Below are 21,087 nucleotides of genomic sequence, written 5' to 3' on the forward strand. Positions count from 1 at the left end.
TTTGATTATGGCAATGAAACATGGGTGCAAGAAGCAATTTCCAAAGGTAAAAGGAGACATCAGATTACAAAATGCTTTCATTGTGGCAAAATGGGACACATGAAAAGGGACTGCAGACAATGGAATTCCAGGAATAATGCCTCTTCTAGGAATAACAGGAATAGGAGGACTCAGCCTTCAGGTTTATGTAGGAGATGTGGAAAGGGCAGGCATTGGATGAATGAGTGTGGGTGAACAAGAGATAAACAGGGCAACCCGTTGCCATAGGGAAACTCAATGGGGGGCCTCACGCAGGTCCCCATGGCAAATGTGGTCCAGTCATTTCCAATCACTGCAGAGAACATGCCTCTTCAGGGAAATTAGAATGCCTCGTGCCTGCTGTTAAAAGCAATAATGGCCTGAAGGATGAGTTAAATGTGGTGAATGAATCAAGAAATCTAAGAAGAAACAGTAAACGTATATTCTGGCAGACTTCTATAAATGAACAAAGACCAAAGCTAAGAGTGTGTGTAAATGGCAAATTTATTACTGGCTTACTGGACACAGGTGCGGATGTAAGTATCATTACTCCAGAATCTTGGCATCCTCATTGGCCTCTTCAGGAGGTAGATATTCAGTTCTTAGGAATTGGAACCCTATCTCGAGAAAGACAAAGCACGAGATGGGTCAATTGTATAGGTCCAGATGGACAAATGGGAAAACTAAGGCCATATGTAGCCAATATTGCAGTGAATTTATGGGGCCGTGACCTATTGCAGCAATGGAATACCCAAATTAACATTCCTGCTGCTTCTAGAGCCTATATTTCTGAGGAAAATATTATAAGATATTACAGATGGCAGAAAATGGCCATTAGAGCTATACTAGAACACAGAACAATTGATGGCCCTTCAGAGGTACCAACAGCCATGCCTCTAAAATGGTTGACTGAGAAACCAATATGGACTAAACAATGGCCTTTAGCTGAGGAAAAGTTACAGGCTTTAGAACAGCTGGTACAAGAGCAATCAGATGCTCAACATATAGAAGAATCTACCAGCCCTTGGAATTCTCCTGAATTTGTTGTTAAGAAAAAATCTGGTAAATGGAGAATGGTGACAGATCTTAGAGCTATCAACAAGGTTATTCAACCAATGGGCCCTCTGCAATCTGGAATTCCTCTGCCCTCCCTGTTACCAAAGGGATGGCCTCTTATAGTTATTGATCTGAAAGATTGTTTCTTCACTATACCTTTACAAGAAAAAGATAGAGAAAAGTTTGCCTTCACAGTACCTACTTATAATAACTCTCAGCCTGCAAGGAGGTACCAGTGGACTATCCTCCCACAGGGAATGTTAAACTCTCCCACCCTGTGCCAATATTTTGTAAGCCAACCATTAAAAATTATATGCAAACAATTTCCTAAGTCCATAATATTCCACTATATGGATGATATCCTGATCTCTGATCAAAACAAAGATACCTTAGAAAGGCTGTTTGAAGAAGTAAAAATAGTGTTACCTAAATGGAGATTGCAAATTGCTCCTGAAAAAATTCAGAGAGGAGATTCTGTTAATTATTTAGGTTATAAAATAGGTTTACAAAGAATTAAGACACAAAGGACACAAATCAGGAGAGATCGGTTACGAACTCTTAATGACTTTCAAAGATTATTAGGAGACATCTCCAGCCTACGACCGGCTGTTGGGATAACACCTGATCTAATAATTCATTTAAACAAAACCTTGGATGGTGATAAAGACTTGAACAGTCCCAGAGAATTAACAACTGAAGCAGAAAAAGAACTGACAATAGTTGAAGAAAAATTACAGGAGGCTCATATGGACAGGGTAAATCCAAAGCTTAGTTGTATTCTTGTTATATTGCCTTCCAGAATTTCTCCTACAGGAATCTTGATGCAAAGAGACGATATTATTTTGGAATGGATCTTTTTGCCACACAAACCAAGTAAAAAATTAAAAACTTAAGTGGAAAAAGTTTCTGAATTGATTATAAAAGGAAAATTGAGACTTTGTCAATTAGCAGGTATAGACCCAGCAGAAATTATAGTGCCTTTCACTGCTGATGAGATAAAAAAGTTGTGGGAAGACAATGAACCATGGCAAAGAGCTTGTGCTAATTTTTTGGGGAGAAATCAATAACAATTACCCAAAAAGCAAGAGATTTAACTTTATAAAGAGAACTTCTTGGATCCTCCCTCAAATTGTCTGTGATGCTCCTATAACCGGAGCCCGAACATTTTATACTGATGTTAATAAATCAGGGAAAGCAGGTTACAAATCAGAAGAATTGAGTAAAGTGGAACAAAGTCCTTATGATTCTGTCCAGAAGGCAGAATTATAAGACATTTTTATGGTGCTTAGGGATTTTAAAGAACCTCTTAATATAATTACTGACTCACAATATGCAGAAAGAGTTATCTTGCATATTGAAACTGCTGAATTTATACCTGGTGATACAGAACTGACCTCATTGTTTATCCAGGTACAAGACATGATCAGGAACAGGCTTTGCCCTATGTATATAACACACATCCGATCCCATACGGGTCTGCCAGGTCCTCTAGCACAAGGTAATGCAGATATTGATCAATTATTGATTGGTAGTGTGCTGCAGACATCTGAATTTCATAAAAAACATCATGTCAATAGCAAAGGCTTGAAAAAAGAGTTTTCTATTACATGGCAACAAGCTAAGGAGATTGTAAAGAAATGCCCTACTTGCTTTTTTTATAACCAAACACCATTGCCTGCAGGGACTAATCCAAAGGGTGTTAAAAGGAATGAAATTTGGCAGATGGATGTGTTTCACTTTCCAGAATTTGGCAAATTAAAATATGTACATCACACCATTGACACGTACTCAGGTTTCCAATGGGCAACTGCTTTAAGCTCAGAAAAAGCTGATTCAGTAATCACTCATTTATTAGAAGTTATGGCCATCATGGGTATACCTACACAGATAAAGATGGATAATGGTCCAGCTTATGTTTCTAGGAAAATGAAACGATTTTTTGCTTATTATAATATTAAGCATGTTACAGGTATACCATACAATCCTACAGGTCAAGCAGTTATAGAAAGATCAAATCGAACTATAAAAGGTATGTTGAACAAACAGAAAGGGGTGGAAAATGCCCCCAGGAATAGGTTACATAATGCTTTATTAACCTTGAATTTTCTCAGTGCTAATGAGAAGGGGACAACGGCTGCAGAAAGACATTGGATACTGGAAAAGTCTGCTGAATTAAATCAACCAATTTATTTCAAGGATGTGCTGACCTCACAGTGGAAACCAGGAGATGTCCTGCGTTGGGAAAGGGGTTTTGCTCTTGTTTCCACAGGAGAGGAAAAATTATGGATACCGTCAAAATTAATAAAGGTTCGGTTTGAAGAGGAGAAGCCTCTTGGAAGAGATAAATGATAACTCACTTACAAGGATAATAATCACACCAAAGGTAAGAGAAATATATAGGTTGGGGGCAGGGCTCTCTTCTTGTCTCCACAGGAGAATGCTCATTTTCAAAGGATCCAAGAGACCCTGGATAATTGAATATAGAAACCACCTATGACCCAAAGAGGATCAACAATGAATCCAAATAGTTTAGGTAAGAATTACTATTTTTTAATATGTACTAATGTACATTTATTTATAAATATGTAGAGCTGGTTTTGGAGTTGGACTATGGCTCAGTCCCTCTTCATTTCCAAGCCTATTGATAAGAGATATCCCAGAGTTTCTGTCTCAAATCAAGGGCCAAGATACGGGACAGAATAACTATAATTGATAAATTTTCTTTGCCTTTCCCCACATCTGTATATATATATATATATATATATATATATATATATATATATATATATATATATATCTGTATATGTCTTCGTAGATAATGTTTAACTTTCCCATGACAAACAATAAATTTTCCTGCAGTAATCTTTAAAGCTTCTAGGATGAAGATGGGGCCCCACAACACCAACTCCACCTGGTTACTATGACGTCATAATGTTGATAGCGCTATTTTTTAGACCTGTTTTTTGGTACCAGCTACACAAAACAGTTCCGGATGATGCACAATATTTGACAACACTCTGGCCAGACCTCCTCAAACTACTCAGAGACTATTTACAACTCTCTCACACCAAATGTTTATATCAGAATTTTACCATCAATTATTTTCACAGGACCCCCTAAGAGTACTGTCGCCCCTGTGACAGCTGGAAGCAATTTTAGAGGACTATGTCCCCTCTCCCTGTAGAATTTGCCCTCAGGTTTAGGGACATCATTTAGGAATTGGTTATAATTGATATAGGGATGAGGGAATGAGGGAGGTATTTTATAAACTCAGGGGTGTTTAAAAAAAAGAGGGGATAGATTGGGATAATAATATATTGGTATTTGTGAGTTATTGTTCTTAGAAAATTGTATTGGTGTTGATTTTTGTACATTGATATATTGAATATTGTATGTGAGTATGTTTCTACCTCTATTTGTATTGATATATATATACATGTATTTACATACCTTTGATTAAGATATTTATGTAATTTGATTGGAATAATAATAATATATTGGTATTTGTGAGTTATTGTTTTTAGAAAATTGTATTGGTGTTGATTTTTGTACATTGATATATTGAATATTGTATGTGAGTATGTTTCTACCTCTATTTGTATTGATATATATATACATGTATTTACATACTTTTGATTAAGATATTTATGTAATTTGATTGGAATAATAATAATATATTGGTATTTGTGAGTTATTGTTTTTAGAAAATTGTATCGGTGTTGATTTTTGTACATTGATATATTGAATATTGTATGTGAGTATGCTTCTACCTCTATTTGTATTAATATATATACATATGTTTACATTCCTACCTCTGATTAAGATATTTATGTACATTGTTTACATTTGGAGGTCATTGTCCTCACTCATTGCACAGTTGTTCACTCTCTTAGTCTTCAAGTTAGATAGATAGAAATCAATAGTCATATATGTTTGTTATATTTATATTTAGGCTAATCAGGTTATTTAGGTGCATAGAGAACATACTTAGTATAGATAGTATAATCTTCAACCTCTTCAAAGAGCTGTGGAAAATGGCCTTTAATCTAACTCATAGTTCTATAGTAGTGAGACACAATCACTCCTGGCATCACCGCTCTACTCCCGAGAGAACATTGAGCACCAAAGACACTCCACCTGGAGCTTGTCTTCTTCCTGGCAGAACTGGCCTTTGGGCAAAGAAAAAGCCCATACCTCAACCACCGACAGAATTACAGAATATCCGTAAATGGATAAAAGCAGGATTGTCGTATCTTGCCAAGACAGGGTGAGAGAGTCCTAAAAGGTTTCTTGCCTTTGAAAAATGGCATGTCAGTTACATCAGGCCTTAGCCAAAGTTGGTTGACTCAACATTGCATACGAGACGAGACTTTGGGTGATTGCCCAGGTAATCAGTTGTCTCTTCCATTCGTTGCACATTTCGGAAGTTTCCCGCTTGTACTTCCGGGCTGCTTGAGTAAAATTATTTTCCTTCTCAGATCTTTGATGGAGTTGAAGATTAGAGAGTTGTAGTTACCCTCTACATTATTTAGACTCCCTGAGATAGAATGTTTAGCAGAACTTTTGTTATATGTTTCTTGCTTAACATTGTTTGTTGCTTGTAACTTTATATTTATTATTTGCTTCTATTGTATATAGTTGTATTTGGTTTGGTTCTGTCTTATTTTAGAAAAAAGGGGGAGATGATAGGGGAGTTCAGCCAATCACATTCTGTTTGGGGGGCCTGTCGCCCTTAGGCTAAAGCTTGCCTATAAACCTAGCAAGCATGCTCCCGCTAGCTCTCTTTGGCCTGGCTCCTGTGTCTGGACGGATCGTTTGGATTCTGGTGTAAGCTGGTGTAAGTCTTACTTCTGTTTATTAAAGCTGTATATTTTGTATTAAGATAGTCTGGGGACTTTTCATTACTGATCGCCCTGCGGCTTCACTAAGAGGTGGGGTGGGTGGTTTTTTGATCATTTAGTGAGTTATGGATGTTTGTCATTGATTATGGGAGTTGGTTCCAAATTGTTATTGATCATGGTCAGAAATAAAACTGAACAAGGGGGACTGAAGAGATGGCTGAGGTTAAGAGCACTGACTGCTCTTCCAGAGGTCCTGAGTTCAATTCCCAGCATCCACATGGTGGCTCACAACCATCTGTAATAATATCTAGTGCCCTCTTCTGGCCTGCAGGCATACATGGAGACTGAACACTGTGTACATAATAAATAAATAAATCTTGAAAAAAATTGAACAAGAATTCAAGGATCTCTTTCTGAAGAGAAAAGGGGGGGATATAGTATAGAAATGATGGGATAAAGGGGAGATTGTTGAGTCTACTTTTGAAAAACCACTAGTCTCCAATATTTTACACTGGTATGGAATTTTGTATATTGATACAGCTAGGACTGTTACACAGAGAAACCCTGTCCCAAAAAATCAAAAACAAAAAAAATTTGCTAAATGCAAGTGAATTGTATATTGTAAATGTAATTCTTGTCTGATAATTGTTCTTATTGTATATAGGTTACTGTGTTAGAGTTAAAACCTTTCTTTTTATTTAGATATAAAGGGAGAAATGTTGTTGAATATTTCTTTAAATTGCGTGAAGATGTGTCATTGTGTTTGGTTTAATAAAAAGTTAAATGGCCAGGGCTGGAGAGATGGCTCAGTGGTTAAGAGCATTGTCTGCTCTTCCGGACGACCCAGGTTCAAGTCCCAGCACCCACATGACAGTTCACAGCTGTCTGTAACTCCAGTTCCAAGGAATCTGACACCCTCACACAGACATATATGCAGACATATAAAATAAAATGTAAAGTAAAAAGCTAAATGGCCAGTAACTAGGCAGGAGGTATAGCCAGGACTTCTGGACAGAGAGCTCTGGGAAGACGAGAGGTGGAGTTGCCTGCCAGACGTGAAGGGAGCAGGATGGACAAAATGGAGATTAGGTAATGAGTGCATGGAAGAATGTAGATTAAACACTTTATGTTAATTTTCGTTAGAAGACCTGGTTAGACACAAGCCTAAGCTAAGGCTGAGCTTTCATAATAATGTCACTGTTATTCTTCTGTGAGCTTGTGGCCCCCCAAAAATATGTCTACAGGCAGATCTCTGAGTTAGAGGCCAGCCTGGTCTGCAGAGTGAGTTCCAGGACAGCCAGAACCACACAGAGAAGCCCTGTCTTAAAAAAACCAAAACAGCCTCAACATAAAGCCAGCCACACTGAACCTTATAGAAGAGAAAGTGGGAAGTACACTTGAACGCATTGGCACAGGGAACCACTTCCTAAATAGAACCCCAGCAGCACAGACACTGAGAAAAGCAACTAATAAATGGGACCTCCTGAAACTAAAAAGCTTCTGTAAAGCAAAGGACATGGTCAACAAGACAAAACGACAGCCTACAGAATGGGAAAAGATCTTCACCAACCCCACACCAGACAGAGGTCTGATCTCCAAAATATACAAAGAACTCAAGAAATCGGACACCAAAAGATCACATAATCCAATTTAAAAAATGAAGTACAGACCTAAACAGAGAACTCTCAACAGAGGAATCTAAAATGACTGAAAGACACTTAAGGAAATGTTCAACATCCTTAGTCATCAGAAAATGCAAATCAAAACAACTCTGAGATTCCATCTTGCACCTGTAAGAATGGCCAAGATCAAAAACACTGATGACAACTTATGCTGGAGAGGTTGTGGGGAAAAGGGAACACTTCTGCATTGCTGGTGGCAATGCAAGCTGGTACAACCCCTTTGGATGTCAGTGTGGCGATTTCTCAGAAAATTAGGAAACAACCTTCCTCAAGACCCAGTAATACCACTTTGGGGTATATATCCAAAGGATGCTCAATCGTGCCACAAGGACATGTGCTCAACTATGTTCATAGCAGCTTTGCTTGTCATAGCCAGAACCTGGAAACAACCTAAATGCCTCTCAATTGAAAAAGTTGCCCAGGACAGCCAGGACTACATAAAGAAACCTTGTCTCAAAAAAGAAAGCAAAGAGGCTGGCGAGATGGCTCAGCGGTTAAGAGTACTTGTTTTTTTTTTACAGGACCTGAGTTCAGCCCTAGCACTCACATTGCAGCTCACAAACATGTATCACTGCAGTTCCAGAGGATCCAAAACCCACTTCTGGCCTCTTTGGACACTCACGCATATGGCGTAAGATATTCATGTACACAAAACACTCATCCACATAAAATAAGAATAAATAAAATCTAACAAAATGACAAAAATGGTTGAACAATGAAGCTGAAAATGTTTTATCACCAGTGACAAAGTCATCATACATAACACTGCAGCCTGACATATTCTCACCTTTGTGGTGATGCTAAAAGAAAATTATGGCACTAAGTCACGTCAAAGTTTTGAACACACAATTATGTATAGTACATAATACTTGATAATGACCGTGGTATTGATTTACATATTTCCATGCTATGGCTTTTATGTATTTATTAAACTATATTTTTTATCATTATCTTAGTGTGTATTCTAACTAACTCCGTTTTACTTTCTTGGCTTTTTTTTGAGACCAGGTCTTATTTCACCTAGGCTGCTCTGGACTCCAGCTTCCTCCTCAAAGTGCTCGGATTATAGGCGTGTGCCCGCATATCTACACTCATCTCCTGATTAACAGAAAGTTCGCAGTGTGTATCGTGTTACCCTGGCGCTGGAGTCCCATAGATCTCACACTTACTTCGAGTCATAACTAAATCAAGAGGCCACGTCAGCGCTGTTGAGCTGGCTTAGCAGGTAATGGCGTTCGCTGCCAAGCCTGTGGACCTGCGTTTAATCCCTGGAGCCCACACACTGGAAGGGAAGAATTTACTCCCAAAAGTTGTCCTCTGACTTCCACGTGTCCCACATGCATGCTCACACGTACACAGACAATAAGAAAGAAAAGTGCGTGTCAAATGACTGACCTATATCATCTGGGTTTGTGCAAATATACAATGTTTGAATAAATATTAAGAGTGTGTTTCTCAGAAGTTATCCTCATTAATAAGTGACATGTGGTTATAGTTTATTTGCCAAAGATTTCCCTAAGTCACAGGAACTAACAGATGATTCCGTCCATTTCTGTTCTTCTGGGATAATTATATCACTATTTATTTTTCTTTAACTTTATTTCCCCCATTTAAGTTTTGTTGTAATGGGAGTGGAAGCAGGGTCACAAGGTCTCACGTAGCCTTGACTTTACCTCCTAAGTGCCGGAAACGTGGATTTGTATCTCCATGCCCTTATTACTTCTGTAAACCAAGGTTTTCTTTGGCATTACTGGAATCAAACTCAGGGCCTCCAAATGCTAGGCAGGAGTTCTAATACTGAGCTACTTACTAAACCTCCTTATTTGTTTTTTTTTTCTGTTGTTGTTTTCGAGACAGGGTTTCTCTGTGACTTTGGAGCCTGTCCTGGAACTAGCTCTTGTAGACCAGGCTGGCCTTGAACTCACAGAGATCCACCTGCCTCTGACTCCCAAATGCTGGGATTAAAGGCATGTGCCACCACCAGGCCTTAAACCTGCTTAAATGTCATTTAAATAAAGTAGTTTTCTTGTAAGTTTGTCGTCATTAAGGTAGAAAAATATCATCTATGTGATACATACATAGACATATCAAAACAGCTCTTACAGCATTCACAAAGATTTTTCATTTACTGCTTTCCAAGTAGTTTCTCTTCACCTTTCTGAGTACCAACCTTCCAATCACCCATTCATGTCTCTAAGAAACTATTAGCTAGGCTAGTCTAAAAAGTCTAAATGTACCTTCAAAGAGTTGACTCTGAGGTGGAGCATCTACAACTCAGGCATGGAAAAAGAACTCGTTCTCTCTAATGAAGCACCCAAGGCACCTTGCCTGCTACCAGAGGTCAATTCCACATAGGCTTTAGCAGAAACTCTTAGCTCTAACCAGCCCAAAGGTTATCTGATGGACAAAACATCCGTTTTCACTCAAACTGGATTGGAGGATTTTTCCTGATTCCTCGAGGGTTCTCTCTGGGGAGGGGCTCTGAATTTGAACCCTGCCTTGAAGCGAATCCAAGAATCTGGTTCATGTATAGTGGTCTTTCAAAGAACACTTCTTCATCCTGGTGGTCATTTATGACTATTATGTGGCCAGCCTAAAACCTGAACGCACAGCCAGTGCTCCTCTCTCAGGACATGTGTTTATACTGGCAGACACCTTTGTGGGGAAACCTGTGTCTGATCTGTGTGCCTATCACGACAGCCACACTCTAGGAGAGTCTCCTGTAGAAGGAAAGTTCAGTTTGTGTGTTAGTCAGTCCATCACAGGAGAGAGTTCAAAATGGACAGAGACAACAGAAGTGAACTTCACTATACATTTTACAAAGGCAGTAAGAATGGATGGGCTTCAGAGAAAATTCAAAACCTGTCTGCTCAAAGAAACCAGCTATGAAGACTATTTTGGAGACCAATTTAGTTAGATTTGTGACTTTCTATTTGGTTTGTTTCTTTTTTTTTTTCCTTTTTTCCTTCTTTTTTCGAGACAAGGTTTCAAATCTTGGCTGTCCTGGAACTCACTCTATAGACAGGCTGGCCTTGAACTCATAGAGATTTGCCTGTCTCCCGAGTGCTGAAATTAAAGGTGTGCATTGTAGGATCCAGCCATGACTAGCTCAATGGAGGCCTGAGTCTCAGTAGTTTACCCTAAGGCAATATAGTTGGTTCCAAGAAAGACCACAAACTAAGACTACCCAGGCACCAGCCAGGAACAGACCATTAAAAAGAAATTCCTAATGTTCCAGGTTCCAGACATTGTAGATAGGAACACCCATTGCTTTTTACCAGGACACCCCCTAGATAAGTGTCAGCCAATCAGGGGTCCTGAACCTTAGAAATCCCTCACCCTCACCTTTGCTATGATAAGACCCCAACCCTAATGGAGCTCGGGGCTCTCCGACTACTTCAATACAATGGACACATGGAGAGTCCGAGTTTGTAAACTTGTATAAGAATAAAGGCCTTTGCTTTTATACACAGGACTCGGTCTCCTGGTTGGTTTTGGGAGGACTCCATGATCTGGGCATAACATGCACCATCACCACAAGATGGTGTCTGTTTCTCTACAGGATTATTGCTGAGTTCATGGTGGATGGAGTTCATTAAGGTGTTGAGACCCAAAAATGTGAGCCTATTTCCATGTTGACCAAAGGTCAGAATTGGAACTTACCTCTACTCCTTCAAGGTTATTGTGTTTCTATCTCAAACAAAGGTCCCACCTGTAATGGTTTAGATAAAACAGCGCATTTCCTCCAGGGGTGGCAGCAAGCCACAAGGGACAGTGGGTTCCAGGTGGGGACCCATGGCACACAGCAGGCCACTGCGGGTGGGTAAGGGCAGCAGTGGGTGGGAGACAACAGAAGGTCACAAGGGGCAGCCCCTGTTCCACCATCCGAGGCCTCTGGGGGCCCCAGGCAGGTGGGAGGCAGCAGGTGAGAGACCTTAGTGGAACAGCTGGTCCCACGAAAGGAGCAGCGGCTGAGAGACAAATAGGCACTCCATGCAGAGAAAGTTTGGGTATAGTTTATTAGTGGGTTATGAAAGGCAAGGGAAGGGAAGGGGGAGAGGGAGAGAGAGAGAAACGAGAGAGAGAGAGTGGGGGGAGAAGAGGCAGAGGCAGCAGCCTCCTCTTAAGAAGAGGGAGAGAAAAGAGTGAGAGCACAGACTGGAAGCAGAAGAAAAATCCACTTGCCTCAGTGGAAGGGGAGTAGGTGGGACTTGTCTTTTAAAGGGACAGGACAAGCCTGCAGCAGATTGTAACACTACTTAGACATAGAACAGAGTTCTGCAACAGGTGTGGCTAATAGCCAGACCTTGTATTTCAGGAATAGAGAAGAAGATATGTTTCTATCTCAAACAAAAGTCTAAGGGTCCAACTAAGTAAGAGTTCCCCGAAGGAGATAACTTTGGATTCCACCCAGGGAGTGGTTTGCCTACAGAATGTTTTGGTCTAGGGTGTGAACATGACTTGTTTTGTTCTATCAACAAAATGTGTAACTGTGGCCGTAGCCCACGACCTTCAATTGGTGTGTTCATTTTCTTGTATCATGTCAATGCAGTTTTTTGTCTTACTCCTACCTTTAGGGGCCAGGGATATTTAAAACAAGTAGAAATTAAACACGGGCGGATTTCAGTACTCATTGGAACTCCCTCCCCAGACTATCCTATATGTTTCTCTGTTTTATTATTTTCTTTTGAGTTTTCATATTCTTTGCTCTATTTCTAATCCCCTGGCAAGAGGTATTTTTGTCAAGGTTGGTCCCTGACATTAAGGAATAGGGCAAAGCATTTTCTTTTCTTTCCTTTTTTTTTTTTTTTTTTTTGTTGTTTGTGGGTTTTTTTTGTCTTGTTTTGTTTTTTTGGTTTTCCGAGACAGGGTTTCTCTGTGTAGCTTTGGAGTCTGTCCTGGAACTCACTCTTGGGGGTGCTGGGATTAAAGGTGTGCACCACCACTGCCCAGCACTTTTGTTTTTGATTTCAGACATTTTCTTGAGGTCGGCCAGCACTATCCCATTCTGTGCCCAACTTCTCTTCTCCTGTGATGGTGGGTAGCAAAGTGCAGGGAATGATAGAGAGACCTCCAACCCATACTTTTAAGTTCTTGTAATTTGTCAGAGAAAGAATTCAGATACAAGTTAAAATAAGGAATTGGGAAAATTTATTACAAAGCAAAAATGCATACTCAAGAAGTGAGTGTAGGAATTCTGTGTAACACTCAACAGAGTTTGAGGCAAATTTGCTTGTTTTTGCCTTTTGGTCTTGCTGCATAGCTCTGACTGGCCTGGAACCCATTATATAGACCAGAGAGATCTACCCACCTCTGTCTCACAAGTGCTGGGATTAAAGACATATGCTACCACACCAAGCCTTTTTTAAAATGGTGTCTCACTTTGTAGCTTTGACAGACCAAGAAATTGTTTTGATAGATCACGAAATTGTTGTATAGACCAGATTAGCATCAAACTTTGGCTGTTCCCTCTGCCTCAGCCTCCCAAGTAGTGCTGGAATTAGAGGGATGTGTCACCACACCTGGCTTGGGGCAGCATTTTTCATAGGTCAAGAAGATTTATCAGTTAAGTTGACAAAAAGGTGGTGTATTTCCATGATATGGATTACTCTCTTTATATGGGGGTTTATATGGGGGTCTTTATATGGGGGTTTTCAGATGTTTCATGGAGTCAGATACACAAGAAGCATATTCAAAAACATTATGCTAATAAAATAGAGAAACACTATTATAATGAAGCAAATAACAATTAGTAATTGACTGCCATGTTGGTGTTAGCTGGTTATAGGAAGAGTTTGTTTTTCATGTTCGAGTCCTGATGTCCTTCTGGAAGGCAACCCTGTTATTGCCTCACCCTTGGACAGCCATGCAGCTGCCTCTTTAGCTGGCTAGCCAGTATCCATGGTAGTCTTGCTTTTGGCCTCTGAAGGCATCAGGCACATAAGTGGTGCACATCCATACACATAGGCGCTCACATATGCATGTAAAAGAAAACAAACCTTTAAAACAAACTCTCGAAAAACAAAGAAAAGAAGAGAAGAGAGACGAGAAGAGTGGAAGGAAGGGGAAGGGGGGGAGTAGTAAAGCCACTGAGGTAGGGAGGACTGTAGTACATCCAAGAGATCCAAAGGTTAACCTAACAGTCATGAGGCTCCTGGTAGAGCAGTGGGCAGAGCGTTGTACAGAGAAACAGCAGTCTTGTTTTTTGATGGCAGGTGTAACTGCTCTTTTTTTTTTTTTACCCTTGCATTTTAACAAAGTTTATTAAAGTTGCTATTGTACTAACAAAAATGTAATGAGCTTGACATTCTCTTTTATGATGCTGTTAGGGTATAAATCAGTTCTTAATTTCTTTTTTTTAAATTGATATATGTTGAGCTCTACATTTTTCTCTGCTCCCCCCCATCTCTCCCCTCCCCCCTTCAACCCTCCACCAGGGTCCCCATGATCCCAGTTTACTCAGGAGATCTTGTCTTTTTATACTTTCTACTTCCCATGTAGATTAGATCTATGTAGGTCTCTCTTAGTCTCCGCATTGCTGTCTAAGTTCTCTGGGATTGTGATTTGTAGGCTGGCTTTCTTTATGTTTAAAAACCACCTATGAGTAAGTACATGTGATTATTGTTTTTCTGTGTCTGGGTTACCTCACTCAAGTAATGCTTTCTAGCTCCATCCATTTTCCTGCAAAATTCAAGCTGTCATTATTTTTTTCTACTGTGTAGTAATCCATTGTGTAAATGTACCACATTTTCCTTATCCATTTTTCAATGAGATATCCATTTTTCAATTGAGAGGCATTTAGGTTGTTTCCAGGTTCTGGCTATGACAAACAAAGCTGCTATGAACATGGTTGAGCACATGTCCTTGTGGCACGATTGAGCATCCTTTGGATATATGCCCAAAAGTGGTATTACTGGGTCTTGAGGAAGGTTGTTTCCTAATTTTCTGAGAAATCGCCACACTGACATCCAAAGGGGTTGTACCAGCTTGCATTGCCACCAGCAATGCAGAAGTGTTCCCTTTTCCCCACAACCTCTCCAGCATAAGTTGTCATCAGTGTTTTTGATCTTGGCCATTCTTACAGGTGTAAGATGGAATCTCAGAGTTGTTTTGATTTGCATTTTCTGATGACTAAGGATGTTGAACATTTCCTTAAGTGTCTTTCAGCCATTTTAGATTCCTCTGTTGAGAGTTCTCTGTTTAGGTCTGTACTTCATTTTTTAAATTGGATTATGTGATCTTTTGGTGTCCGATTTCTTGAGTTCTTTGTATATTTTGGAGATCAGACCTCTGTCTGGTGTGGGGTTGGTGAAGATCTTTTCCCATTCTGTAGGCTGTCGTTTTGTCTTGTTGACCATGTCCTTTGCTTTACAGAAGCTTTTTAGTTTCAGGAGGTCCCATTTATTAGTTGCTTTTCTCAGTGTCTGTGCTGCTGGGGTTCTATTTAGGAAGTGGTTCCCTGTGCCAATGCGTTCAAGTGTACTTCCCACTTTCTCTTCTATAAGGTTCAGTGTGGCTGGCTTTATGTTGAGGCTGTTTTGGTTTTTTTAAGACAGGGCTTCTCTGTATAGTTCTGGTTGTCCTGGAACTCACTCTGCAGACCAGGCTGGCCTCTAACTCAGAGACCTGCCTGTAGACATATTTTTGGGGGGCCACAAGCTCAAAGAAGAGTGACAGTGACATTATTATGAAAGCTCAGCCTTAGCTTAGGCTTGTGTCTAACCAGGTCTTCTAACGAAAATTAACATAAAGTGTTTAATCTACATTCTTCCATGCACTCATTACCTAATCTCTATTTTGCCCATCCTGCTCCCTTCACGTCTGGCAGGCATCTCCACCTCTCGTCTTCCCAGAGCTCTCTGTCCAGAAGTCCCGGCTATACCTCCTGCCTAGTTACTGGCCATTTAGCTTTTTACTTTACATTTTATTTTATATGTCTGCATATATGTCTGTGTGAGGGTGTCAGATTCCTTGGAACTGGAGTTACAGACAGCTGTGAACTGTCATGTGGGTGCTGGGACTTGAACCTGGGTCGTCCGGAAGAGCAGACAATGCTCTTAACCACTGAGCCATCTCTCCAGCCCTGGCCATTTAACTTTTTATTAAACCAAACACAATGACACATCTTAACACAATTTAAAGAAATATTCAACAACATTTCTCCCTTTATATCTAAATAAAAAGAAAGGTTTTAACTCTAACACAGTAACCTATATACAATAAGAACAATTATCAGACAAGAATTACATTTACAATATACAATTCACTTGCATTTAGCAAATTTTTTTTTTTGTTTTTGATTTTTTGGGACAGGGTTTCTCTGTGTAACAGTCCTAGCTGTATCACTATACAAAATTCCATACCAGTGTAAAATATTGGAGACTAGTGGTTTTTCAAAAGTAGACTCAACAATCTCCCCTTTATCCCATCATTTCTATACTATATCCCCCCCTTTTCTCTTCAGAAAGAGATCTTTGAATTCTTGTTCAATTTTTTTCAAGATTTATTTATTTATTTGTACACAGTGTTCAGTCTCCATGTATGCCTGCAGGCCAGAAGAGGGCACTAGATATTATTACAGATGGTTGTGAGCCACCATGTGGATGCTGGGAATTGAACTCAGGACCTCTGGAAGAGCAGTCAGTGCTCTTAACCTCAGCCATCTCTTCAGTCCCCCTTGTTCAGTTTTATTTCTGACCATGATCAATAACAATTTGGAACCAACTCCCATAATCAATGACAAACATCCATAACCCACTAAATGATCGAAAAACCACCCACCCCACCTCTTAGTGAAGCCGCAGGGCGATCGGTAATGAAAAGTCCCCAGACTATCTTAATACAAAATATACAGCTTTAATAAACAGAAGTAAGACTTACACCAGCTTACACCAGAATCCAGACACAGGAGCCAGGCCAAAGAGAGCTAGTGGGAGCGTGCTTGCTAGGTTTATAGGCAAGCTTTAGCCTAAGGGCGACAGGCCCCCCAAACAGAATGTGATTGGCTGAACTTCCCTATCATCTTAGGAATGGGGGTATTGTGTTTTCTAGACTGCTTCCTGTCATCTGGGGGTGCTGGCATTTTTAGGATAATGGTCAAGTCCTGGCTAGAATAGTCTGTGAGACTGGACCATCTCAACTAGTAACCTTGAAGATTTTCTAGATGCAGATCTCTGAGGAAAGTGCAACAGAGGTATTCTAGAGGCTAGATTACCTGGTCTACCCATTTTCATTGATGTCTGGTCCCCTTGTTCTGAAAATACACAAACTTTCAAAGGTAACATACATATCTGCATTAATACAAGTATGGATTGTGCGGTATGTACAAGTCAGTTAAAGATGATTTTCTGTTCTGTGTTTGAGCAAGCAAGTGGCATCTGCCAACTTTATAAATCCATTTTGACTGTATAATCAAGTTGTAATATATCGGGGTCTGGTGCTAGCCCAGACCATAAATTATTTCTCTTGACCAGACCACAACATAAACTACCTCTCTCTGGACTGGCGTGGAGTCGACGGGAATAAAGACGACTCACAGGGTTTTATTGGGAGGGAGATTCTCAGTGGTCCCTCACGAAGCCCTGAGTTCACATCCTGAAGATGCTGATCCCTCAACCTGGGAACAACCCCAAGACTGAATGAGACAAGGTAAGTATTGTTGGCTACTGAATCCATCCCATCCTTTCATATGGCATGGATAGAGATTTTTATTACTGTAGACCCATATTTCTATATGGCATGGCAGCCAAGCCATCAAGCCATAGGCCACACCTGAGATGGGTCACATATCCTACCAGGCAGGGAGTCACTGCCCTAACAAAGGGTCAGGATGTTGTTGCTCCTTTCTTTGTAATTTAGAGGATGCCTGATAGAAATGCTGATTCAAGCATATGTGACAACTAGCATACTCAGCACACAGGTAGTTGTGAACATGACAGAAAACCATTCACCTGGTTACTTAGGAGACAGAATGCTAATGTATTTCCCCTAAGTTTTGAACTTTTTTCTGCTTAAGTTTTCTCAGGCCTTATGTGGATATATGTGGCTGGATTTTGGGTACCATGTGTAGATGGATTTTTCGTTGGGTTGCCAGCTCACAAAAAAAAAAAAAAAAGACACAAAGACTTATTAGTAGTTATGAAATCTTGGCCTTAGCTTAGGCTTGTTTCTGCTATGCCCAAATCCATGGGTCCCCACAAAAGCCAACAAAGGAGACCAAGTCCCATATGTAAAAGTAAAGAGCCTGTATTTTAATCAAGTCTGCAAACTCGGTCTCTCTGAATGTCCAATATATTGGAATAACCAGAGAGCCCAGAGCTCAATTAGAATTGGGTTTTTGTAGTAGTAAAGGTAGGGGTAAGGGGTCTCTGAGGTTCAGGACTCCTGATTTGCTGACATTTGTCTAGGGGTGTCCTGGTGAAGTGCTGGCAGGTGTTTCTATTTACAGTGCTTGGAATGCCAGAAATTTCCTTTGAATGGTCTGCTCTTGGGTGGGGGTCAGGTAATCTTGTTCTGCCAGGCATTATCTCAGGGTAAACTATTGAGACTCTAGACTCCATTCAAATTTATCTATGGCCAGAGTCCCAGGTGATAATGGTTGAAGTAAAGAACTTCCTTTCTGCCCAGACTTAGATTATCATGGCTGGCCCTCACATTTCTAACTAGCTCCTATAACTTAAATTAACCCCCTTGATTTTTGAGACAGGGTTTCTTTGTGTAATGCTTTGGCTGTACAGGAACTCACTTTTTAGACCAAGCTGGCCTCGAACTCACGATATTTTTTGATCTACACATGCCTGTTAACACATCTCCATTTTACCCAACAAGTGATATAGAGATGAATAATTTGCATTGGTATAAATCTTGAATTATTGATACAAGTTTAAGGTCAATTTTGTTACATGTATATGCATATTTCTAATCTTAATTAAGGTTTTGTGATTGTGTAGTTCATTTAAAAATGTAATGTATAATTAGGAAGTATAGGTTGTTAATGTATAATCATCGATAATAGTCAGCTTGTAGTCATGTTAGTTAGATTTTCTAGATATATAGAGATATACTTCAGTTAGATAGGCATTTTCATATCCTTCAAGGACTACGGAATATATCATTTAAAATGTTTTAATAGCTTAGGGCTTTTCATGACAATGAGACACGTCTGCTCCTGGCAGCACCAATCTACTTCAAGAGGAAGATGGGTATCGAAGAGGCTCCTTATGGAGTTGGTTAGCCATTTGGGCAAGAAACTGCTCCTGTCTGGATTGCTTAACTGGACACGAAGGACCCGCAGAGAGAGAGGACTGCTAAACTTGCCTAATGGTGAGATGATCCTTCGGGGTTCCTGTTTCATGAAAGAGTCTGTGAGACATTCTGCAGGATATGGAAGAAAGTGACTGAACTGTCTTTGAAATTTTCTGCTTTATGAAAAAGTCTGCTGGATACTATGGGCCTAAAATCTGAAGATGGATGCCCCAATGGTACAGAACTTTGGGTGACTGTCCAGCAGTGAGATGTCTCTGTCATTTCTAGAGTTTTGGAAGTTGCTTACTTCTTGTTTACTTAGGTAATTTTATATCCTTCTGGAGTTTTTGATGGAATTGAAGAATAGATAGTTATATAGTTGTTTTCCTTAGTTATGATAAAAGATAAAGTAGATATAAATATTGTAACTGTAATTCTTGCTTGATAACTGCTTTGTTATATGTAATTTTACTATGTTAAAATGAAGGTCTTTCTTTTTTGTTTAAACAGAAAAAGGGGAAATGGTGTAGGAAGATCTTCTTTCTATGTGTTGCTTTCATTGGCTGAATAAAGAAAACTGCCTTGGCCTTTTGATAGGGCTGCCCTTAGATGGGCGTGGTAGACAGAACAGAATGCTAGGAAGGAGGCAGTGTGGCAGACGTCTTGGCTCTCCTCTCCGATATGGATGGACGCTGGTTAGACTCATGTCAGTAAGCCATAGTCAAGTGGCGATATACATTAATGGAGATGGGTTAAATTAATATGTGAGAGTTAGCCAATACGGGGCTGGAGACAATAGGACAAGCAGTGTTGAAATGAATACAATTACAGTGTGGTTATTTGTGTGTGGGGGGTTAAGCTAGCTGGGCAGACGGGAGCCGGGTTGGACGCAGCCCACCCCTCCTCCTTACTACAAACCAGCTTCCTCCACCTTTCTTCTTCCCAGAGCTCTCTCTGTCCAGAAGTCCCACCTATATCTCCTGGCTAACGTCTAGACTTTTATAAAAGCGATCACAGTGACACAACTTGGCAGTGTAAAGCAATATTTCACAACATCAGCCTACTTCTGCCTCACGAATCCTGGGATTAAAATTGTGCACCACCACTGTCAGGTGAAATAATGACCTTTAACTTCATTAAAAATATGTTTTTGTCAGCTGGGTGGTGGTGGAGCACATCTTTACTCCCAGCATTCAGGAGATAGAGGCAGGGGGATCTCTGTGAGTTTGAGGTCAGCCTGGTCTACAGAGCAAGTTCCAGGACAGGCTCCGGAGTTACACAGAGAAACCCTGTCTCAAAAACAAAAAAAAAAAACAAAAAAACACAAAAAACAAACAACCAAACAAAAACAAAAACAAAAATCAAGTAAAATAAAGAAAAAATTTGCAGGGTGGTGGTGTACACCTACAATCCCAGTCCCTGGGAGGCAATGGCAAGCAGTTCTCTGTCAGTTTGAGGCTAGCCTGGTCTACAGAGCAAGTTCCAGGACAGCCAGAGAGAGAGACAAGATCTCACTATCTTGCCCAAACAGGCCCTGAACTCCTCAACTCAAACCTCTTTCTCAGCCTTCTTTAGTAGCTTGAACTACAAAATGCTTTACTGATTATTTTAAAATATTTATTATAAAGCATTGGGGATGACAATTGATAAAAACCAAGACTGGTTGCCTAGGCCTGTATTCCCATCACTCTAGAGATAAAGGCAGGAGGGATACTCAAAGTCATCCTCAGCTACATATTTAATTCAAGGCCAACCTGGACTACATGAAACACTGATTCAAAACATTACAAAAAACAAAAAAAGAGAAGAAAGTTTATCTTCTACATACTATCCTTGGGTATGTATGCATAAGGAGGTACATCTATATGGACCCATGGGTATGTGTATACAGATTACAACTGTAAGTACCCATGTGCATGCATACGGATGCACACCTATATGAACCCATGTGCATGCATACGGATGTACACCTATATGGACCCATGTGCATGTATACGGATGTACACCTATACGGACCCATGTGCATGTATACGGATGTACACCTATATGGACCCAAGTGTACGTATACGGATGTACATCTATATGTACCCAGAGTTTCATGTGCTTACAGGAGCAAGGCCAACGTATTTGTGGCTCTGTTACTGTAGCAAATGTGTCTCTTTCCCTTAGAGACTATTAACTACCTATATAGATCTTAGGGAAGGGTGGGGCTTTGTGACCACTCTCCCTGAGACAGGATGATCTGA

Source organism: Myodes glareolus, chromosome 8 (genome assembly GCF_982192425.1).
Source record: "Myodes glareolus chromosome 8, mMyoGla1.1, whole genome shotgun sequence".
NCBI classification, from domain to species: Eukaryota; Metazoa; Chordata; class Mammalia; order Rodentia; family Cricetidae; genus Myodes; species Myodes glareolus.